Genomic DNA, 19,816 nt, shown 5'->3' on the forward strand with positions numbered 1-19,816 from the left:
CTTGGTAGCCACTTTGGAACGGAGCGATGTGGAAGGTTAAATGCTTGCGACGGAAGTTATCAGGGGAGCCGAATATAACTTGTAGTAGGAGGGAGCCCGTACAACGAGCCCCTGGGCCTGGCGTTACTCCTTTAAAGGTAGTATTGCTATGGCGAATTTTTGTTGGGTCTAACCCCATCCCGCGGATTGTATCCTGATATATTAGGTTTAGACTCCTGCCACCGTCCATCAAGACTCGTGTGAAGTGATATCCTCCAATTACTGGGTCTAATACCAGGGTGTTGGAAATATGCCCTAGAGGCAATAATAAAATGGTTATTATTATATTTCTTTGCTCATGATAATTGTCTACTGTTCATGCTATAATTGTGTTATCCAGAAATCGTAATACATGTGTGAATACATAGACCACAACACGTCCCTAGTGAGCCTCTAGTTGACTAGCTCGTTGATCAAAAGATAGTCATGGTTTCCTGACTATGGACATTGGATGTCATTGATAATGGGATCAGATCATTAGGAGAATGATGTGATGGACAAGACCCAATCCTAAGCATAGCTCAAAGATCGTGTAGTTCGTTTGCTGTAGCTTTTCCGAATGTCAAGTATCATTTCCTTAGACCATGAGATTGTGCAACTGCCGGATACCGTAAGAGTGCTTTGGGTGTGCCAAATGTCACAACATAACTGGGTGACTATAAAGGTACACTACAGGTATCTCCGAAAGTATCTGTTGGGTTGGCACGAATCGAGACTGGGATTTGTCACTCCGTATGACGGAGAGGTATCTTTGGGCCCACTCGGTAATGCATCATCATAATGAGCTCAATGTGACAAAGTGGTTGATCACGGGATCATGCATTACGGTAAGAGTAAAGTGACTTGCCGGTAACGAGATTGAACGAGGTATTGGGATACCGACGATCGAGTCTCGGGCAAGTAACGTACCGATTGACAAAGGGAATTGTATACGGATTGATTGAATCCTCGACATCGTGGTTCATCCGATGAGATCATCGTGGAGCATGTGGGAGCTAACATGGGTATCTAGATCCCGCTGTTGGCTATTGACCGGAGAGGCGTCTCGGTCATGTCTGCATGTCTCCCGAACCAGTAGGGTCTACACACTTAAGGTTCGGTGATGCTAGGGTTGTAGAGATATTAGTATGCAGTAACCCGAAAGTTGTTCGGAGTCCCGGATGAGATCCCGGACGTCACTAGGAGTTCCGGAATGGTCCGGAGGTAAAGATTTATATATAGGAAGTCCGGTTTCGGCCATCGGGAAGGTTTCGGGGGTCACCGGTATTGTACCGGGACCACCGGAAGGGTCTCGGGAGTCCACCGGGTGGGGCCACCCATCCCGGAGGGCCCCATGGGCTGAGTTGGGTGGGGAACCAGCCCCTAGTGGGCTGGTGCGCCCCCCCTTGGGCCTCCCCTGCACCTAGGGTTGGGAAACCCTAGGGGTGGGGGCGCCCCCCACTTGGCTTGGGGAGGAAGCCACCCCTTGGCCGCCGCCCCCTTGGAGATCCATCTCCCTAGGGCCGGCGCCCCCCCAAGGCCCCTATATAAAGAGGGGGGAGGGAGGGCAGCCGCACCACTTGCTCTTGGTGCCTCCCTCTCCCTCCGTTACACCTCCCCTCCCCGCTTGCGCTTGGCGAAGCCCTGCCGGGATCCTGCTGCATCCACCACCACGACGTCATACTGCTGGATCTTCATCAACCTCTCCTTCCCCCTTGCTGGATCAAGAAGGAGGAGACGTCTTCACGACCGTACGTGTGTTGAACGCGGAGGTGCTGTCCGTTCGGCACTTGGTCATCGGTGATTTGGATCACGACGAGTACGACTCCATCAACCCTGTTCTCTTGAACGCTTCCGTGCGCAATCTACAAGGGTATGTAGATGCACTCCTCTCTCCCTCGTTGCTAGCTGACTCCATAGATTGATCTTGGTGATGCGTAGAAAATTTTAAAATTCTGCTACGATCCCCAACACAGGGAAGCCCATCCTGCGCGTCGGATACTTGCTGAGTAATCGCGATGGTCGAAAGTGATCGGTTGAGACGACCAGTGGTAGGACTTCGCGGTGACAGGCACTTGGGTATATTTTCCTGGGAGTGCCGCGTTATTTGTTCCCATGATCACGTGTAACACGTTTACTATTTTGACTTTTGGTGGAAATTTCTTTTGTTCCCCAGTGTCTTGTTTGGGAGGCTCATCCTCGTCTTCACTTGGTGTATCCTCCCCCTTGTGTACGGTGTTGAGCTTGCCGGACTGCTTGAAGACCCAACATTCTCTGTGGGTATGATTAGCAGATTTACCAGGGGTACTATGGATCTGACATACTTGGTCCGGAATTTTGTTGAGGCTGGACAGTTCATCCCAGGTGCCTTTAGAGGGCGGCTTTTGACCTGGCCGAGAGCTTTTGAATCCGGCGTTTACTGTCGTGCCCTTCGTGTTGTCTTCTTTATTCCGGCGTTTGTTATTGCTGTTGCGCCGTGATTTCCCGTTTCCATCTCTAACTTCAGATGTACTAGGGTCGCGGGTGCTGCATCTGGCTAGCTAGCTGTCCTCAACCGCGCAAAAGCGGGTCGTGAAGTTTGTTAACGTGGCCATCGTTCTCGGCTTATTTTGGCCGAGGTGTCTAGCGAGCCATTCGTCACGGACGCTATGCTTAAAATCTGCCAAAGCTTCGGCGTTCGGACAGTCGACAATCTGGTTCTTTTTAGTAAGAAACCTGTTCCAAAGCTTTCGGGCTGACTCTCCGGGCCGTTGAGTTATATGACTCAAATCGTCCGCATCCGGGGGTCGGACATAAGTCCCTTGAAAATTTGCCCGAAAGGCATCTTCGAGCTCTTCCCAACTTCCAATGGAGCTTTCGTGGAGGCCCTTAAGCCAGTGACGAGCTGGCCCTTTAAGCTTGAGGGGTAAGTACTTGATGGCGTGGAGATCATCTCCTCGAGCCGTATGGATATGAAGGATGTAGTCCTCAATCCAGACCCCACGGTCTGTGGTTCTGTCGTATGTCTCTATGTTTACGGGTTTAAATCCCTCTGGAAATTCATGGTCCAGAACCTCATCGGTGAAACATAGAGGGTGTGCGGCACCCCTGTAGCTGGGTGTACCGCGTTGTTTGGATGTTTGTTGTGTTGCATTGTATGCTGGGGCGCGCTTGCGTGGTCCATAGATGGATCTTGTTGCACCGTCCTTTGGGTGCGAGCCCTCGCATGGGTCGCGTGTTGTATTGTGAGTGGCATTGTATGCCGCTCTGTGTTGGTAGAGGGGTCGTCTATCCGGCCAGGTGGCTTCTTTGATATTTGGTTGTGGGGGGTCTGAGGCCTCCTCATCGAATTCAGGTAGCAGTTTCCGCTTTGGGTAGCTCTTGGAGGGGCGATTGTCGCTGTACCTCGCTGCTGTGTTGAGTATTTTGCTCCATTTGATTTGGAGTGTGTCTTGCGCAGCCTTGAGCCTTTGCTTCTACTTTTTAAGACTCCTCGCGGTGGCAACAAGCCTTTTACGGGCATTCTGCTGCTCCGGGTGCCTGTCCGGTGTTATGTCGTCCGGACCATTATCCTTGATAGAATTTGTTTGTTCGGTTTGATTATCCGGATTGCCGTTGTCCGGCAGCGGTTCGCCCTGCTCCAGCGCTGGGTCTGTGTGATTGTTATTTCTGTCGCGGCGGGATTTGGGGCGGCGCTTGCGTCGCCGCTTTGACTGCTTCTCGAGGGAACAAGCCTTCGGTGCATCCTTCCGCTCCTCGTCGTCATCGTTTGGTGTGTCCACCATGTATACGTCATATGACGAGGTGGCTTTCCAGGGCCTAATAGGCGCTGGTTCTTCATCGTCTCCTTCATTGGCGTCCATACCGTCGATGTCTTCGGAGCCGAAGTCGAGCATGTCGGTTAAATCGTCGATAGTGGCTACAAAGTGGGTGGTGGGTGGGCTTTGAATTTCTTCATCGTCCGTATCCCAACCTTGCTGACCGTAGTCCGGCCAGGGCTCTCCTGATAAAGAGAGAGACTTTAGTGTCTTCAGAATATCGCCAAAAGGCGAGTTCTGAAAGATGTCCGCGGCAGTAAACTCCATGATCGGCGCCCAATCGGATTCGATCGGCAGGGGCGCGGAGGGTTCGGAGTCCGGAGAGGAGTCCGGCAACTTGGTGTTACGAGTCTCGCGGAGTGCGGGGCTGGTGTTCAACTCGATCGCTGTTGGGATCGCAGCCCCCGAGGCGGCGTCCAACCGCCCATCCTCGATCGGCGCAGTTGGCTCCGAATTAAGGGTCGAAGCCGATGCGGGTGCGGCCTCCAGGGCTCTGTTCGGCGGCAGAGCTAGATCATGCTCGTCGTGACAGTGCGGCGCGCTCGGCAGTGACTCGAATCCGTCGAAGATCAAGTCCCCGCGGATGTCAGACGTGTAGTTTAAACTTCCAAATCTGACCTGATGGCCAGGGGCATAGCTTTAGATCTGCTCCAGATGGCCAAGTGAATTGGCCCGCAGTGCGAAGGCGCCGAAAGCGAAGATCTGTCTGGGGAGGAAGGTCTCACCCTGGACTGCATCGCTATTGATGACCATAGGAGCCATCAAGCCTAACGGCGACGACACAGAGAAAATCTCAATGAAAGCACCAATGTCGATGTCAAAACCGGCGGATCTCGGGTAGGAGGTCCCGAACTGTGCATCTAGGCCGGATGGTAACAGGAGGCAAGGGACACGAAGTTTTACCCAGGTTCGGGCCCTCTTGATGGAGGTAAAACCCTACGTCCTGCTTGATTAATATTGATGATATGGGTAGTACAAGAGTAGATCTACCACAAGATCGGAGAGGCTAAACCCTAGAAGCTAGCCTATGGTATTATTGTTGTTCTATATGTTGTCCTACGGACTAAAACCCTCTGGTTTATATAGACACCGGAGAGGGTTAGGGTTACACAAAGTCGGTTACAATGGTAGGAGATCTACATATCCGTATCACCAAGCTTGCCTTCCACGCCAAGGAAAGTCCCTTCCGGACACGGGACGAAGTCTTCAATCTTGTATCTTCATAGTCCAGGAGTCCGGCTGAAGGTATAGTCCGGCCATCCGGACACCCCCTAATCCAGGACTCCCTCAGCTGGGATCTCGAGTTCAGTCGGATCTGTGGCGCTCTTAGGCTGCGGGGGCTCTTCCGTGAAAGGATCTTCGTGAACTGTCGGTGTGTGAATATGTTCCAAAAACACATTGCTGGGAATGGCTTCTCTCTTGGAACTTATCTTTGCCAAATCATCGGCTGCTTGATTTTTCAGACGGGGTATGAGATGGAGCTCTAACCCCTCAAACTTCTTTTCCAACTTCCTCACCGCATTGCAGTAACCAGTCATAGCTGGGCTTCTAATGTCCCATTCTTTCATCACTTGATTGACCACCAAATCTGAGTCGCCGTAAACCATGAGGCGACGGACGCCGAGTGAAATGGCCATACGTAACCCATATAGGAGTGCTTCATATTCTGCTTCGTTATTGGAGGAATCAAAGTGAATCTGGAGAACGTATCTGAGCTTGTCTCGTCGGGGGGATACCAGTACCACCCCAGCACCATTACCATTCAGCATCTTGGACCCATCAAAGAACATGGTCCAGTGCTCTGAGTGAACTTGAGTCGGCAGTTGTTGTTCGATCCACTCGGCGAGGAAATCTGCCACTGCTTAGGACTTGATAGATTTCTTTGCCTCAAACTTGATATCTAAAGGAAGGAGTTCAATCGCCCATTTTGCCACTCAACCAGTTGCATCTCTGTTGTGCAGAATCTCTGACAATGGAGCGTCGCTGACGACTGTAACAGAGTGATCAGAGAAATAGTGTGCAACATTCTTTGTGGTCATGTAAATCCCATAAACAAGCTTCTGATAGTGTGGATATCTCTGCTTTGACGGAGTCAGAACTCCAGAAACATAATAAACCAGGCGCTGAACTTTATAGGCTTTTCCCTCTTCTTCCCACTCGACCGTAAGTACTGTACTGACGACTTGTCCAGTGGCTGCTATATAAAGCAGTAAAGGCTCTTTGTTGATTGGGGCAGCAAGCACCGGCTGGGTGGAAAGCAGGGATTTTAGCTCTGCAAATGTTGCATCAGCATCAGGAGTCCACTCGAACTTATCTTATTTCTTCATCAGTCGGTAAAGAGGCGGTGCCTTTTCACCGAGGCAAGAAATGAATCGACTAGGGCAGCCAAACAACCAGTAAGCTTCTGGACATCGTGCACACGCACAGGGCATTTCATCCGGAGTATGGCACCCACTTTCTCTGGGTTAGCGTCGATCCCTCGTTCAAAAATGAGAAAACCGAGTAATTTTCCACCTGGAATTCCAAACGTGCACTTTGATGGATTAAGCTTGATATCATACCTTCTGAGCTTGGCAAAGGTTTCAGCAAGGTTAGCTAGTAGGTCGGAACCTTTATGTGACTTGACCATAATGTCATCCAAGTATGCTTCCACATTCCGACTGATCTGAATGAGCACGCACTTTTGAATCATCCGCATGAATGTGGCTCCAGCGTTCTTCAAACCAAATGGCATAGTGACATAACAGAAACACCCAAATGGGGTGATGAAAGCTATTTTTATCTCGTCGGGCCCGTACAGACGGATCTGGTGGTACCCGGAATAGGCGTCCAAAAAGGACAAACGCTCACACCCCACAGTCAAGTCGACTATTTGGTCGATGAGAGGGAGAGGAAAGTGATCTTTCGGGCAGGCCAGATTGATATGTTTGAAGTCAATGCACATGCGAAGTGAGTCGTCCTTCTTTGGGACCATGACAACATTAGCTAACCACTCGGAGTGGTAAATCTCTCGGATAAACTCAGCTGCCAAAAGCCGAGCCACCTCTTCACCGATTGCCTTCCTCTTCTGTACGGCGGACCGTCGAAGATGTTCTTTGACTGGTTTCACTTTTGGGTCGACTCGCAAACGATGCTCAGCCAGTCCCCTAGGAACAACTGGCATGCCCAAAGGTTTCCATGCAAAGATGTCCCAGTTCTCACGGAGGAACTGGATGAGCGCTTCTTCCTATTTGGAGTCGAGTGTTGTTGAAATGTGAGTCAGAGCAGCATTGGGATCCGTAGGGTGAATGTGAATCGACTTTGTTTCGCCAGACGACTGGAATGCTGAATCCGTGGCAGGCTTCTTGGCTCGCAACAAATCACTCAGATCTGCATTTTTTTGATATTCCTGCAATTCTACTACGGCCATCTGTGCATCAACGATCTTTGAGCCCTTCTGGAAGCACTCTTCTGCCTTCTTCCGACTACCAGTGATAGTGACCACCCCCTTGGGACCAGGCATCTTCAATTTGAGGTACACGTAACATGGTCGAGCCATAAAACATGCATAAGGTGGCCTGCCTAGAATAGCATGATAGGCACTCCGGAAATCCACAACTTCAAATGTCAACTTTTCTTTGCGGTAATTCTTGGAATCACCGAAAACCACGTCGAGAGCAAGCTGGCCGAGTGATGCAGCCTTCTTGCCGGGAATGACCCCATGGAAACTCATATTGCTTTCACTGAGTCTGGACATCGGAATTCCCATTCCTTTCAACGTCTCTGCATACAGTATATTCAGGCCACTGCCACCATCCATAAGAACCTTAGTCAGTCGGGTGCCTTCGACTACTGGGTCGACCACCAACGCTTGCCTCCCGGGGGTGGCTATGTGCGCTGGGTGATCGGACTGGTCAAATGTAATGGCAGTCTGGGACCACTTCAAATAACTGGGTGTCACTGGAGCGACCATGTTCACTTCTCTGTTGATGACTTTCAATCGACTTTTACTCTCAACATCAGCGAAAATCATCAGAGTGGAATTCATGTGGGGCTAACCATCATCATCCTCTTCCTCGTCCTCAACCTTGTCTGCTTCTTTCTCCTTTTCCTTGGGCTATTTCTCTCGAAATTGCTGGATTAGGAGTCGACACTGTCGAGTGGTATGCTTCGGGTAAATGAAATTACCCTCTTCATCTTTTTTGGTGTGAATGTGGCATGGTAAATCCAGCACATCATTTCCATTTTGATCTTTTACTTTCTTGGGGTTCCACGGCCCTTTGGGCTTCCCCTTGAACTTTCCTTGAGTCATGGCTAAGGCTTCACCAGGAGCGGCTGGCTCGGCTTTGCGCTTCTCCTTCCGACTGGAGTTCCCTCCTCCGGTTTCATGGGCGACTATTTTGTGCTTGCCACTCCGGAGTCAGTCTTCTTCTTCACCATTGGCGTACTTGGTGGCAATTTCCATCATCCGAGTCATAGTCATATCTCCTGTCCGACCGAATTTCATATTCAACTCCCGATATTTGACGCCTTCTTTAAAGGCACAAATTGCCTAATGATCAGACACATTCTCCATCGTGTGGTGCAATATGATCCATCTCTGGATATAATCTCTCAAAGTTTCATTCGGTTTCTGAACGCAACATTGTAATTCTGTCAGCCCTGCCGGCCGTTTGCAAGTTCCTTCAAATTTTCTGACAAATACTCGGGAAAGATCTTGCCAAGTATAAATGCTACAAGGTGCTAACTGATTCAGCCACGCCCTGGCTGAGCCCTCCAACATCAAAGGAAGGTGTTTCATGGCCAGCTCATCATTGTCACCACCGATCTGAACAGCCACTCGGTAATCTTAAAGCCAAGTATCAGGCTTGGACTCACCAGTGAACTTACTGACTCCACTCGCCAACCTGAAGTTGGGAGGAATCACCGCAGCCCTGATGGCTTTGCTGAAGCACTCTAGACCTGAGACACGCGCTCTGCTGCTGGTTGGAAAATCTTTGTCGGGACCTTCTCTGTGAGCTCTGTTTCTGTCGACCAAGCCCTGAACGAGAATAGATCTCGCGTCAAAGCCCGGTTCCCCGGGGTCGACTGGAATCCTTCGCCCACCACTGTGAGGGCGTCTGTCATCCTGTTGCCGAGGCACGTACGATCCACTCCTTGGGGGTGGCGTGGGCACTCGACGACGATCGTCGTGATCAAGTCGGTGATCATACTGCTCGCGCCTTCTGTACTGATCTCATCGATCTCCACGTCCCTCACGCCTCGGGGGCGATCTTGGGCTATGAGCCGACTGGACTGTGTCTGCAACCACGGATCTGTTGTGAATCCTATTCCGCGACTGAGATACTACTGTGTTCTGCTCACCCGCGGCTCAGAGCAAGGCTCAGATCTGCACCAAACCCAGACCAGCTTCTGACTGGGAAGGTTGAATTGACTCCGCTATTCGGGCCGCAGCTGTGAGATTCTGGATTGGAGTTTGATATACCTGAGTCGGAGGTGGAAAAAGTTGACGTCGACTGGATTCGGGAGCACGCTGCCTAGCACGCTCGTCGAGTGTGTGCTGGAGGTTCTCCAGTCGAGTGCGCTCAGCCAAGTTGGCCAGGCGTGCCTCCTCCAAGGCCTGGGCCTCAGGGGTTTCTCCAACGATAGGAGTGTGAAGTGCATCCATATTCCGGCGGTGAAGTTCTTCTCTCCGCTGCGAAGAGAGGGGTTCGGGGCAGTACTCTTCATGAACATGCGACGGATCACCGCCCCCATCGCCTCCATCTTCACGGGTGAAGCCAGGAGGACTGTGTGGTCCATTAACCATCAAAACTTCTACCGCAGGGTCGCTGCTATCGCACTCGGATGCAGTCTCTACAGAGCCAGTCGACAGATTGAACAGGCCGTAGAGGGTTTTGTCAGGCTCGATTGCCGCGACTTGGGGGGTGGCCGACTGGCGAGCCATCGCATGCTTCACCCACCGCTGAAGCCTCGATCGACCGGAACGTTTGCTCCGGCGGACCACAGGAAGGGGGGAAGCTATAGGAGCCGACCGATACTGGGTCGACGGCTGCCGCAGGAGGACGCCGCGAACGCACGCGCGAAAGTGCGTTGCCCCGCGGACAGGGAGTGCGTCGACGTCGAGTGGAGCCTCCTGAAGCCAAGCGGAGTCGTCGGCGACAAACACGAGCGCGCCGAGACGGATCTCGCGGCCCTCAACCAAACCTCCGCCTGAAACCATGATGAAGGGGATCGGAAAAATTGTAACTTCTCCAACAAGTCGCTAAGACACCTGCCCCAAGGTGGGCGCCAACTGTCGTGGTTCTAAGTCTGACAGTAGAATGGGGGGTAGGAATGTAGAGGCAAGATCCTAGCTATGGAGGAGTTGTACACACGAGTTTTACGAGTTCAGGCCCTTCTCGGAGGAAGTAACAGCCCTACATCTCGGAGCTCGGAGGCGATCGACTGGATTATATGCGTGTGTGTTACAGGGGGTGCGAACCCTTGTCCCTGAGGAGGGGGGTGGCTTATATAGAGTTCGCCAGACCCCTCCCGCCCTCAGTTACAAAGGGTTTAAGGTACATAAAGATGGAGACGTTACTGGTAACGCCTGTAATAAAAGTACATAATGACCATTAAGGCTATGACTTAAATCCCGACCGTTGCAGAGTGGAGTGGCTCTAGATCTTCTGGTAGTCGAGTGGTTGTCCATTGGGTCGAGTGTCTTCAAGACTGTCGAGTGGAACATGGCTTCATGGTCGAGTGGATGATGATTTTTCTTCGACTGCTTCTGGTACCTTTAGGGATGTCCTTGGGGAGGGTATCTTGAACATATCCATGACCCTACCCTAGGTACATAGCTTCATCAGGTGCCGATGATACCAGTGCAGGTGACGCAACCCAGCTCAAGTGGGAGCTCGATGAAGATCATGTCTGTGGTGTTGTTTCATTTCTAGTTTGATCAGTAGTGGAGCCCAGTTGGGGCGATCGGGGATCTATCGCATTTGGGGTTGTCTTTATTTTGGTTCTGTAGTCGGACCTTGATTGTATTCTGGATGATGTAATGCTATATCTATGTACTGTGTGAAGTGCCGATTGTAAGCCAACTCTTTATCTCTTTCTTGTTCAGTACATGGGATGTGTAAAGATTACCCCTCTTGCGACATGCCTACTATGCAGTTATGCCTCTAAGTCGTGCTCCGACACGTGGGAGATATAGCCGCATCGTGGGTGTTACAGAGACCCTCGCCTCGCTAAGGCGATGCGCCGCCGCCGACCCCTTGCATTCATCAACGTATGCCTCACCCGGTCCGGCGTCCTTACTATCCACCTCTCCTCCAATTACTGCCAAATTGCAGTGCGCGTACACCCAGCCGGCGGCCGTATAGGTATGTAATTTGTATCATCTTAATTTGTTTTACCTAGTTCCTTCATATGAACGAATCTTACTGAGTTGGTGATGTTAATTATACTCTTTGAATGTATCCATTTCTACGACAAGTAATTCCGGACAGAGAAAGTATTACTTAATTAGTCGATTTTATTTCGTTCTCAACAAGGAATTAGAAATCCACGATGAAGAGGGCACATACAATTAAATCCTTTTTTCAATCAACATCCTACAACACTGATACGTCTCCATTGTATCTACTTTTCCAAACACTTTTGCCCTTGTTTTGGACTCTAACTTGTATGATTTGAATGGAACTAACCTGGACTGACGCTGTTTTCAGCAGAATTGCCATGATGTTGTTTTATGTGCAGAAAACAAATATTCTCGGAATGACCTGAAACTCCACGGAACATCTTAGAAAAAAAAATCCTCACCAAAGATGAAGACTAGTGGGCCCACACCCTTCTCATGAGGGTGGAGGCGCCCCCCCTAAGGCGCGCCCACCTACCTCGTGGGCCCCCTGGATGCCCTCCGACGCCAACTCAACTATAAATATTTGCTTTCGGAGAGAAAAAAATAAGAGAGAAGAAATCATCGTGGTTTACGATACGGAGCCGCCGCCAAGCCCTAAAACCTCTCGGGAGGGCTGATCTGGAGTCAGTTCAGGGCTCCGGAGAGGGGGATTCATCGCCGTCGTCATCATCAACCATCCTCCATCACCAATTTCATGATGCTCACCGCCATGCGTGAGTAATTCCATCGTAGGCTTGCTAGACGGTGATGGGTTGGATGAGATTTATCATGTAACCGAGTTAGTTTTGTTAGGGTTTGATCCCTAGTATCCACTATGTTCTGTGATTGATGTTGCTATGACTTTGCTATGCTTAATGCTTGTCACTAGGGCCCGAGTGCCATGATTTCAGATCTGAACCTATTATGTTTTCATGAATATATGTGAGTTCTTGATCCGATCTTGCAAGTCTATAGTCACCTACTATGTGTTATGATCCGGCAACCCCGAAGTGACAATAATCGGGACCACTCTCGGTGATGACCATAGTTTGAGGAGTTCATGTATTAACTATGTGCTAATGCTTTGTTCCGGTTCTCTATTAAAAGGAGGCCTTAATATCCCTTAGTTTCCAATAGGACCCCGCTGCCACGGGAGGGTAGGACAAAAGATGTCATGCAAGTTCTTTTCCATAAGCACGTATGACTATATACGGAATACATGCCTACATTACATTGATGAATTGGAGCTAGTTCTGTGTCGCCCTATGTTATGACTGTTACATGATGAACCACATCCGGCATAATTATCCATCACTGATCCGGTGCCTACAAGTTTTCCATATACTGGTTTACACTTATTTACTTTCCCGCTGCTATTGTAACAATCTCTACAAAATACCAAAAACATTACTTTTGATGTCTTTACTTTTGTTGCCGCTACCACCACTATCATATTACTTTGCTACTAAACACTTTGCTGCGGATACTAAGTTTCTAGGTGTGGTTGAATTGACAACTCAGCTGCTAATACTTGAGCATATTCTTTGGCTCCCCTTGTGTCGAATCAATAAATTTGGGTTGAATACTCTACCCTCGAAGGCTGTTGCGATCCCCTATACTTGTGGGTTATCATGACCAATTTCTGGCGCAGTTGCCGGGGAGCATAGCTCTATTCTTTGAGTCACTTGGGATTTATATCTGCTGGACACTATGAAGAATTTGAGAGATCCAAAAACCAAGATCTATACCTCAACTACGAGGGGAGGTAAGGAACTACCATCTAGCTCTGCACTTGACTCACCTTCTGTTATGAGTAAGTTTGCGACACCTACATCTGCTTCTGCTATTCATTCTGATTTGTGGCATGTTATTGATGATACTTATGATGAAACTGCTTCTATGCCTGATACTACTGTGCCCCTTAGTGAATTTCTTGATGAACAAATTGCTAGGGCTAGAGAAAAAGAAATTATTGAATCTGAATATGTCGGGTGGTAGGTGCGACATATGCCAACGGGTGGCTTATCATTGTGGGAGCCAGTAAGACATTGCCGGTGCCTGGAAACGGGATAAGGCGAAGACATGCACGCCGGTGGATCTTACCCAGCTTCGGGGCTCTCCGTGGAGATAACACCCCTACTGCTGCTCTGCGGGGTCACCGCATGATCACTAGATGAACAAGTAGCTACACAATGCTCCTTGAGCTGTTTGGTGGGAGGAGGAAGAAGGGCACGGCTAGCCTGCTTCTTCTCCTTGTGTGGTGTCTAGGACTAGCAGGGGGTCGAACCCTTTGCATGGGTGCCCCGGGGGGTTTATATAGGCCCACCCCCCGGGGGTACAATGGTAATCCGACTGGGCGCGGGGCCTAGCCGTCTGTGACTGCACTCGCCGGCTTCTGCGCCGGCTGCTGGGGCCCGCCGACTGGTGGGTCCCGCCGGCTGCCGGCCCCTTGGTTGACAGGCAGGCCCCACTGTCCAGGGCCTGGTCGGCGGCTGGTTACTGTGGCTCCATCTTGGTGACGTGGGCTTCGTCGTGGTAGGCGCGGCTACAGTGCCGCCGCTCGTCGGGCGATCGCTGTAGCCTCACCGCGTCTTGTCTCCTTAATGGGGCGTCTCCTTCGAGGGAGGCGGCAAGCCGACTGTGGGGAGCCGACTCTATCTTGGGCCGACTGGTTGGAGGCGTGGCCGCCTTCGGGCGTCTCTCTGCCCGAAGGGGCCCAACGTCTGTGGGCTGCGCTGGCGGCCCGTCGTGGGTGACATCAGGGTCAACATGGCAACAGTGCCGCGCCGGACGGGTCATGGCTACTCCGTACGGCGCACTGTGCCAGGCGTGCTCCGGGATACGGGGGTGGCAGGCTTCACTGTAGCCACGCCCCGTCGCACTGCCATTAGGTGGGTGCAAACTTTGATGGTACGGTCTCGACCGCTTTATGGGAGCCGGCTTCTTGGAGTCGGCCTTCTCATGGCCGGCTTCCCGAAGTCGGCCCTCCCGTGGATTCCTTCATGAGGGCTAACGTCGGACCGCCTTCCGAAAGCCGGCCTGGGTGGCAGCCAGCAAGGGGAAGGCGGCTCCATGTCTTGGATTCTTGAGAGCCGGACGGGCTCGTAATTTTTTCAGAAGGGCCAGGGGAGGCCGGCTAGGCTACCCATGGCTATTTACTCCGACAGTAGTCCCCGAAGCTGATCGAGCTTTGAGGCGGACAAAGGGACGAGAAGCTTGGTCAGCTTCCTATCCTGAAGAGCCAGCTTTGCTGATGTATGCCGATTTCGGGGAGCCCTGCGTCTTGCAGGCGGGAAAGTGGTCAACCCGCATGCTGGCCGCGGGCCCTCCCGCGGGCCATGTGGCAGCGAGACCCTGCCGTCGCACGCGCGTGACGGGACGCCACCGCAGGCCCGGGCCCGCCACTCCTAGGCCTCGGCCCGAACGCTGATCTTCTGCGGCCCAGGTGGACCGCTTGCCTTCCCGTGGCGATTTTATTTCGCCATTAGGGCGCAACAAGCGCAAGACGTGGGGGAGTGGGCACGATCGATCCCCACGTTTCCCCACGCCGCGCCTCCTCGGCTCCGCCACGCGAGCCTATAAGTAGGGGGAGGAGGGGGAGCGACAGAGGTTCGCAGGCTCCCTCACGCTCCGCCCCCTCTCGTCCTCGTTTCTTCCTCTCGTTGCCGCCGCAGCCTCCCATCTCAGCGCCGCCGTGCCTCCACATCGTCTCGCTCCCATGGCGCTATCAAGCTCGTGGGACAGCTCCAACGTCCATTAGGACCACGTTGAATTCCTCCGCCAGATTCGGCGCCTGCCCGACGCCAACGTCGTGCGGGTCCGCCTGGCGCCGAAGACGGAGATTTCGCCGGCGCCGGAGGAGGGCGAGCGGGTCGTCTTCCGCTCGCACTTCCTGCGCGGCTTCGGCCTTCCGGCGAGCGGATTTCTGCGCTCCTTCCTTGAGTTTTACAACCTTCCGCCGCATCACCTCACGCCCAATGCGGTGATGCTGCTGTCGGCCTTCGTCTCCCTCTGCGAAGGTTTCTTGGGGCTGCTCCCCACGCTGGAGCTCTGGGGGGAGTTCTTCCAGAGCATACTCGGCACCGTCGTCGCCGGCGTGCCCGCCCCCTGCGGGGCTTTCATCGCCATGAGGAGGGCGAGCGAGAACAACCCATTCCCGCCCATCCCCCTGATCCAGTCGGTGAAGATCTGGCAGAAGTCATACTTCTACATGAAGAACGTCGCCGAGCAAGGAGACCACGTCAACCTGCCGGCTTACATAGCCGGCCCGCCGGCTGGGAGGCAGCCCTCATGGAGTTTCCGGTCCCGGTCACTGTCTCAGGCCGGGAACGCTGCCGTCTCCCAGCTTCGGGTGATGATCCAGTCGGAAGGCCTAAGCGGGGCCGACTTGGTGGCCGCCTTCGTGGAGCGCTGGGTATATCCTCTCCAAAGCCGGCCCCAAATGATGTGCCAGATGAGCGGCCGCTTCGACCCAAGCCGGCTGAGCACCAGGGAGATGCCTCACGCGGAGGTATCGTATATGGTAAACTATATCTCCAACTGCAATCTCGCCGAGGACTAGCATTACGGCAAGGCGCCGTATTCTCGCGCCAACCCTCCGCCCGTGGTAAGCTTTCTTTTCTTTCTTCTTTTTGTTGGTAGCCGGCTTTATGATGGCCGGCTTCTGATCAGTCGGTTCTTCTTAGCAGAACCCCCTTCTCCCGCCGACGACCGGAGCAGCGGGGATAGAATGCCAGTATGCCCCCGACCGCATGGCAGACGACGTCGACGACCCGGACTTGGGGGCGGCCGCCATGGAAGACGCCGTCGTGGGGGACGACGCTGAGCCCGGGGGCTCAAGGCTCACCGCGAGCTTCGAGGACTGGCCGAACGATGCTGAAGCCGAAGTCGCCCCGCGTCGCCAGCCGGCGGCCGACCATCAGGGGGTGGGCTCGTCCATCGTGCCGGCTGCTGGTGGTGGCGCACAGAAGCGCCAGGCCGCTTCAGGCCTCTTCGGCAGTCGGCCGAAGAAGTCCAAAGCCTCCACCGCGGCGACCAAGCGAGACGAGGCGGCTGCAAAAGCAGCCCGCTTCCGCAAGGCGGTGAAGCAGCCTCAGGCGGTCTCAGCGTAAGTCGTCAATTGCCTTGTCGCATGCTCTTCATCATTCTCTTCTTGTTCGAGCATTCTTCTTAATTTCTTCCGCTTGCTGGGCAGGGCGCCACTTTCCCTTGAGCATGGTCTGGGCGGCTCCGTAGTTGGGCCGACTGCAGGTTCTTCAAGCTCCCGCCGCGTGGACCCCCGCGCCGACCTGAGGGAGGCCACAGAGCGGAACGCCTGTGAAGCGCGGGAGGAGCGCGAGGCGGCGGAGAAAGCGGCCGCCCAGGCGGCGAGGGAGCAGGCCGATGCGGCAGCCAAGGCCCAGACGGAGGCGGCGACCGCGGAGCCGGAGGTGGAGGGTTCGCGCAACCAGCCTCCGCTGCTCGCCATTCCCCTCCGAGTCGTGGCCCCCGACACCCCTTTGCCCTTGGCGGAGGAGATCGTCCAAGACCCGCCGCTGATGGAGAGGGGGGAGGACCCCGTGGCCTTTGCGCGGAGAGCACCGCCAGTAGCGCCAACCGGAGCGGGCCAAGGCGGCCAATCGTCAGCGGCGCCGGAGGGGCCGACCGGGGGTGAGCCGGAGGACAGAGTCGGCCTTGAGATGCAGCCGGTGACGGGCTGGCACGCAGGGGGAGGCGCCGCTCCGCCGGAGTTGCGCCGAGTCGCGGGCGCAGGCCCGTCGGCGGAAGATCTGGAGGCGGCCAGCACTGCCACGTCCGAGTGGACTCCCAGCGGGGGGACTGGCAAGCTGAATGTGGCGGCTGAAGGGGTCCGGAGCCGGCTGCAAGCTCAGGCCGCCCTGCTGCAATAGTTCACCCAGGAGTTCCTGTCGACGCGAGCCGCCATCCAGGTGAGTCCTTCGTTCTTGGCCGCTTTTGATTTCTTGATTTCTTCCGTGGGGGCGCGTCAGCGCACCCACTGGGTGTAGTCCCCGAGATTCGGGCCGACTGCTGCGCAGTTGGGTCGGATCTTTCTTGACGGCTACCTTACTTTGCTTCTTGTCTGAACTTTCAGGAATATCACAACTCCCGTGCTGCCGCCTTCAACTCCCAGGCTCGGGAGTTGAGCCGGAGGACCGACGACCTGGCCGACAGCCGAAGTAAGTACTCGATCTTGTCTGTCTCCTGTGGGGGCGCGTCAGCGCACCCACTGGGTGTAGTCCCCGAGATTCAGGCCGACTGCTGTGCAGTCGGGTCGGATCTTTCTTGACGGCTCTTTCCTTATTGGTTTTTCTTTTTCCCTGTCTTCAGGGGCCAACGCCGACTTGAGGAAGGAGCTCGGCGAAGCGAAGGCCGCCCTTCATACCAAGGATGCCGAGTACGCTACCTTGGTCCAGGAGCGTGATCGCCTGGCCAAGAAGCTGGCCGACCAGGAGAAGAGCCACAAGGCGGCCCTGCAGGCGACGCAGGATAGCGAAGCCACCCTGAAGGCAGAGTATGAGACCGAGGCGGCGAGCTGGGCTGAGACCCGGCGAGCCCTGGATGAAGGCTTCGGCCAGATCGAGGACTTGATCGACGGTAAGCCGCCTTCTTCGCCCACCTCCTGCCCCTTGCCGCCTGGGTTTTTGGCTTAACTTGAGCTGCTGCTTGTTGTTTTTTGCAGACTACTTCCCCGGCTACTCCGCCTTCGCCGCCCAAAGCATTGAGGCCCATCGCGAGGCGCGCCATCAGGCGGGGGCCAACATCGCGCCGGATGCGAACCGGACGCTTGAGGAGCAGCTCTTGCCTGTCCAGGCGCGGTTGCAGCCGGCTCATCGGATGCTTCGCCGGCTCCAACATGCTGGGGCGCAAGTGTTGGCCGCCCTCTGGCCCGGCGAGACGATCCCCCGCACCCCAAGCCGGACTGCCGACTGGCTGGAGGTCGCAGTCGGTCGCTTTGAGGCTTGGAAGGCATCGGCGGCCCGCCTCGGAGCCGGGCGGGCGTTGGAGTTCGTTCGGGCTTGGTACCCAGGGCTAAGCCTGCACCAGCTGCGCACTTGGCGGATGGAGGCCGACGCGGAGCTGGAGGAGGTGAGGCCGGCTATAGCCCAGCGGGCTTCGACGATCGCCGAGTGCACCGACATCAGCGTTTTCGCACCCGAAATCGATGATGATGGTGTTGCTCAGCCGGAGGAGTGGTTCGGGCTGAACCCGGCGGTGGGCGAGGACTCGGCGGAGGAGATTGCCTCCAACGACGAGGGCGAGGATGACGAAGAGGAGGACGGCGAAGACGTCGAGCCGGCTGGTGGAACAACCGGCCGACCTCAGGCCGACCGTGCCTCCAGCAACGAGGCGCGTGGAGGCGCGCCCTCTGCGGGAGGTGGTGACCAAGCCGAAGTTCGCCAGCCGGCCGCTCCTTCAGCCGGCACGACCGTCTCCGCCAACCAGCCCGGCTCGTCGGTCGCTCCGCCAGCTTGACCTGCCGTCTTTATCTTTCCTGCTTGTTGTCTTTTGAACAATCTTCATTAAGTTTTCGCAGTTCCACCCACTGGGGGTGTATATCAAACTATGTTGAATGCTGGCCTCTCAGAGGTCTTTTATGTAAATATTGTTATGTGCATGTTTGGTTTCCATTCGCGTATGCTTTTTTATCCTTAGGCCTTTTCCTTTGCCGCCTTCCCTCTTTGGGGAGGCAAGTACTTGAGCTTTCTTGGATTGAAGTGAAGTGAATGGTGAAAGTGCAACTATCCCTAGGTGGTTTTGGTAATTCATAACAACATATAGCTCATTGAGCTAATGCTATTCCAAGATGATTATTTCAGGAAAGCTCAATGATTGGCATGGCATGGATGTGAAAGTGGAACCCTCAAAATGCTAAGGACAAAGGATTGGCTCAAGCTCAAAAGCTCAAGACTCTTCATTTTATATTTTAGTGATCCAAGATCACATTGAGTCTTTAGGAAAAGCCAATACTATTAAGGAGGGATGAGGTGTTTCTTAATGAGCCTCTTGCTTCATGTGCTTAGTGATATGCTCCAAAACCCTCAACTACTTTCCCATATCCACATATGACCTAAACCCTAAGCCAAACTCGGTCCTACCGATTCTTCCTATCCGGCGCCACCGAGTTTCACTTGTCATTAGCCACTGCCAAACCCTAGCAATTCGGTTCTACCGATAAGGATCTCGGTCTCACCGAGATGGGGTTGTAAACTCTCTGTTTCCCTTTCGTAACTTTTTGGTCTTACCGAAAGAGCGAATCGGTCCCACCGAGATTGCAATGTAAACTTAGTGTTTCCCCTTTGTAACTTTTTGGTCTCACCGAGTTCCACTCGGTCTCACCGAAAGAGCAAATCGGTCCCACCGAGTTTGCCTGACCAACTCTCTGGTTAGCTAATTACCAAATTCGGTCTCACTGAGTTTGTGTAATCGGTCTCACCGAGATTACGTTATGCCCAAACCCTAACCGAATCGGTCCTGCCAAGTTGCATGTCAGTCCCACCGAAATTCCTAACGGTCACTAGGTTTACTATTTCGGTCAGACCGAGTTTTCTGATTCGGTCCCACCGAGATTGGTAAATTGTATGTGACGGTTGGATTTTGTGTGGAGGCTATATATACCCCTCCACCTCCTTCTCAT

Source organism: Triticum urartu, chromosome 7A (genome assembly GCF_056163025.1).
Source record: "Triticum urartu cultivar PI428250 chromosome 7A, HENAU_Tu73, whole genome shotgun sequence".
In the NCBI taxonomy this organism is placed as follows: Eukaryota; Viridiplantae; Streptophyta; class Magnoliopsida; order Poales; family Poaceae; genus Triticum; species Triticum urartu.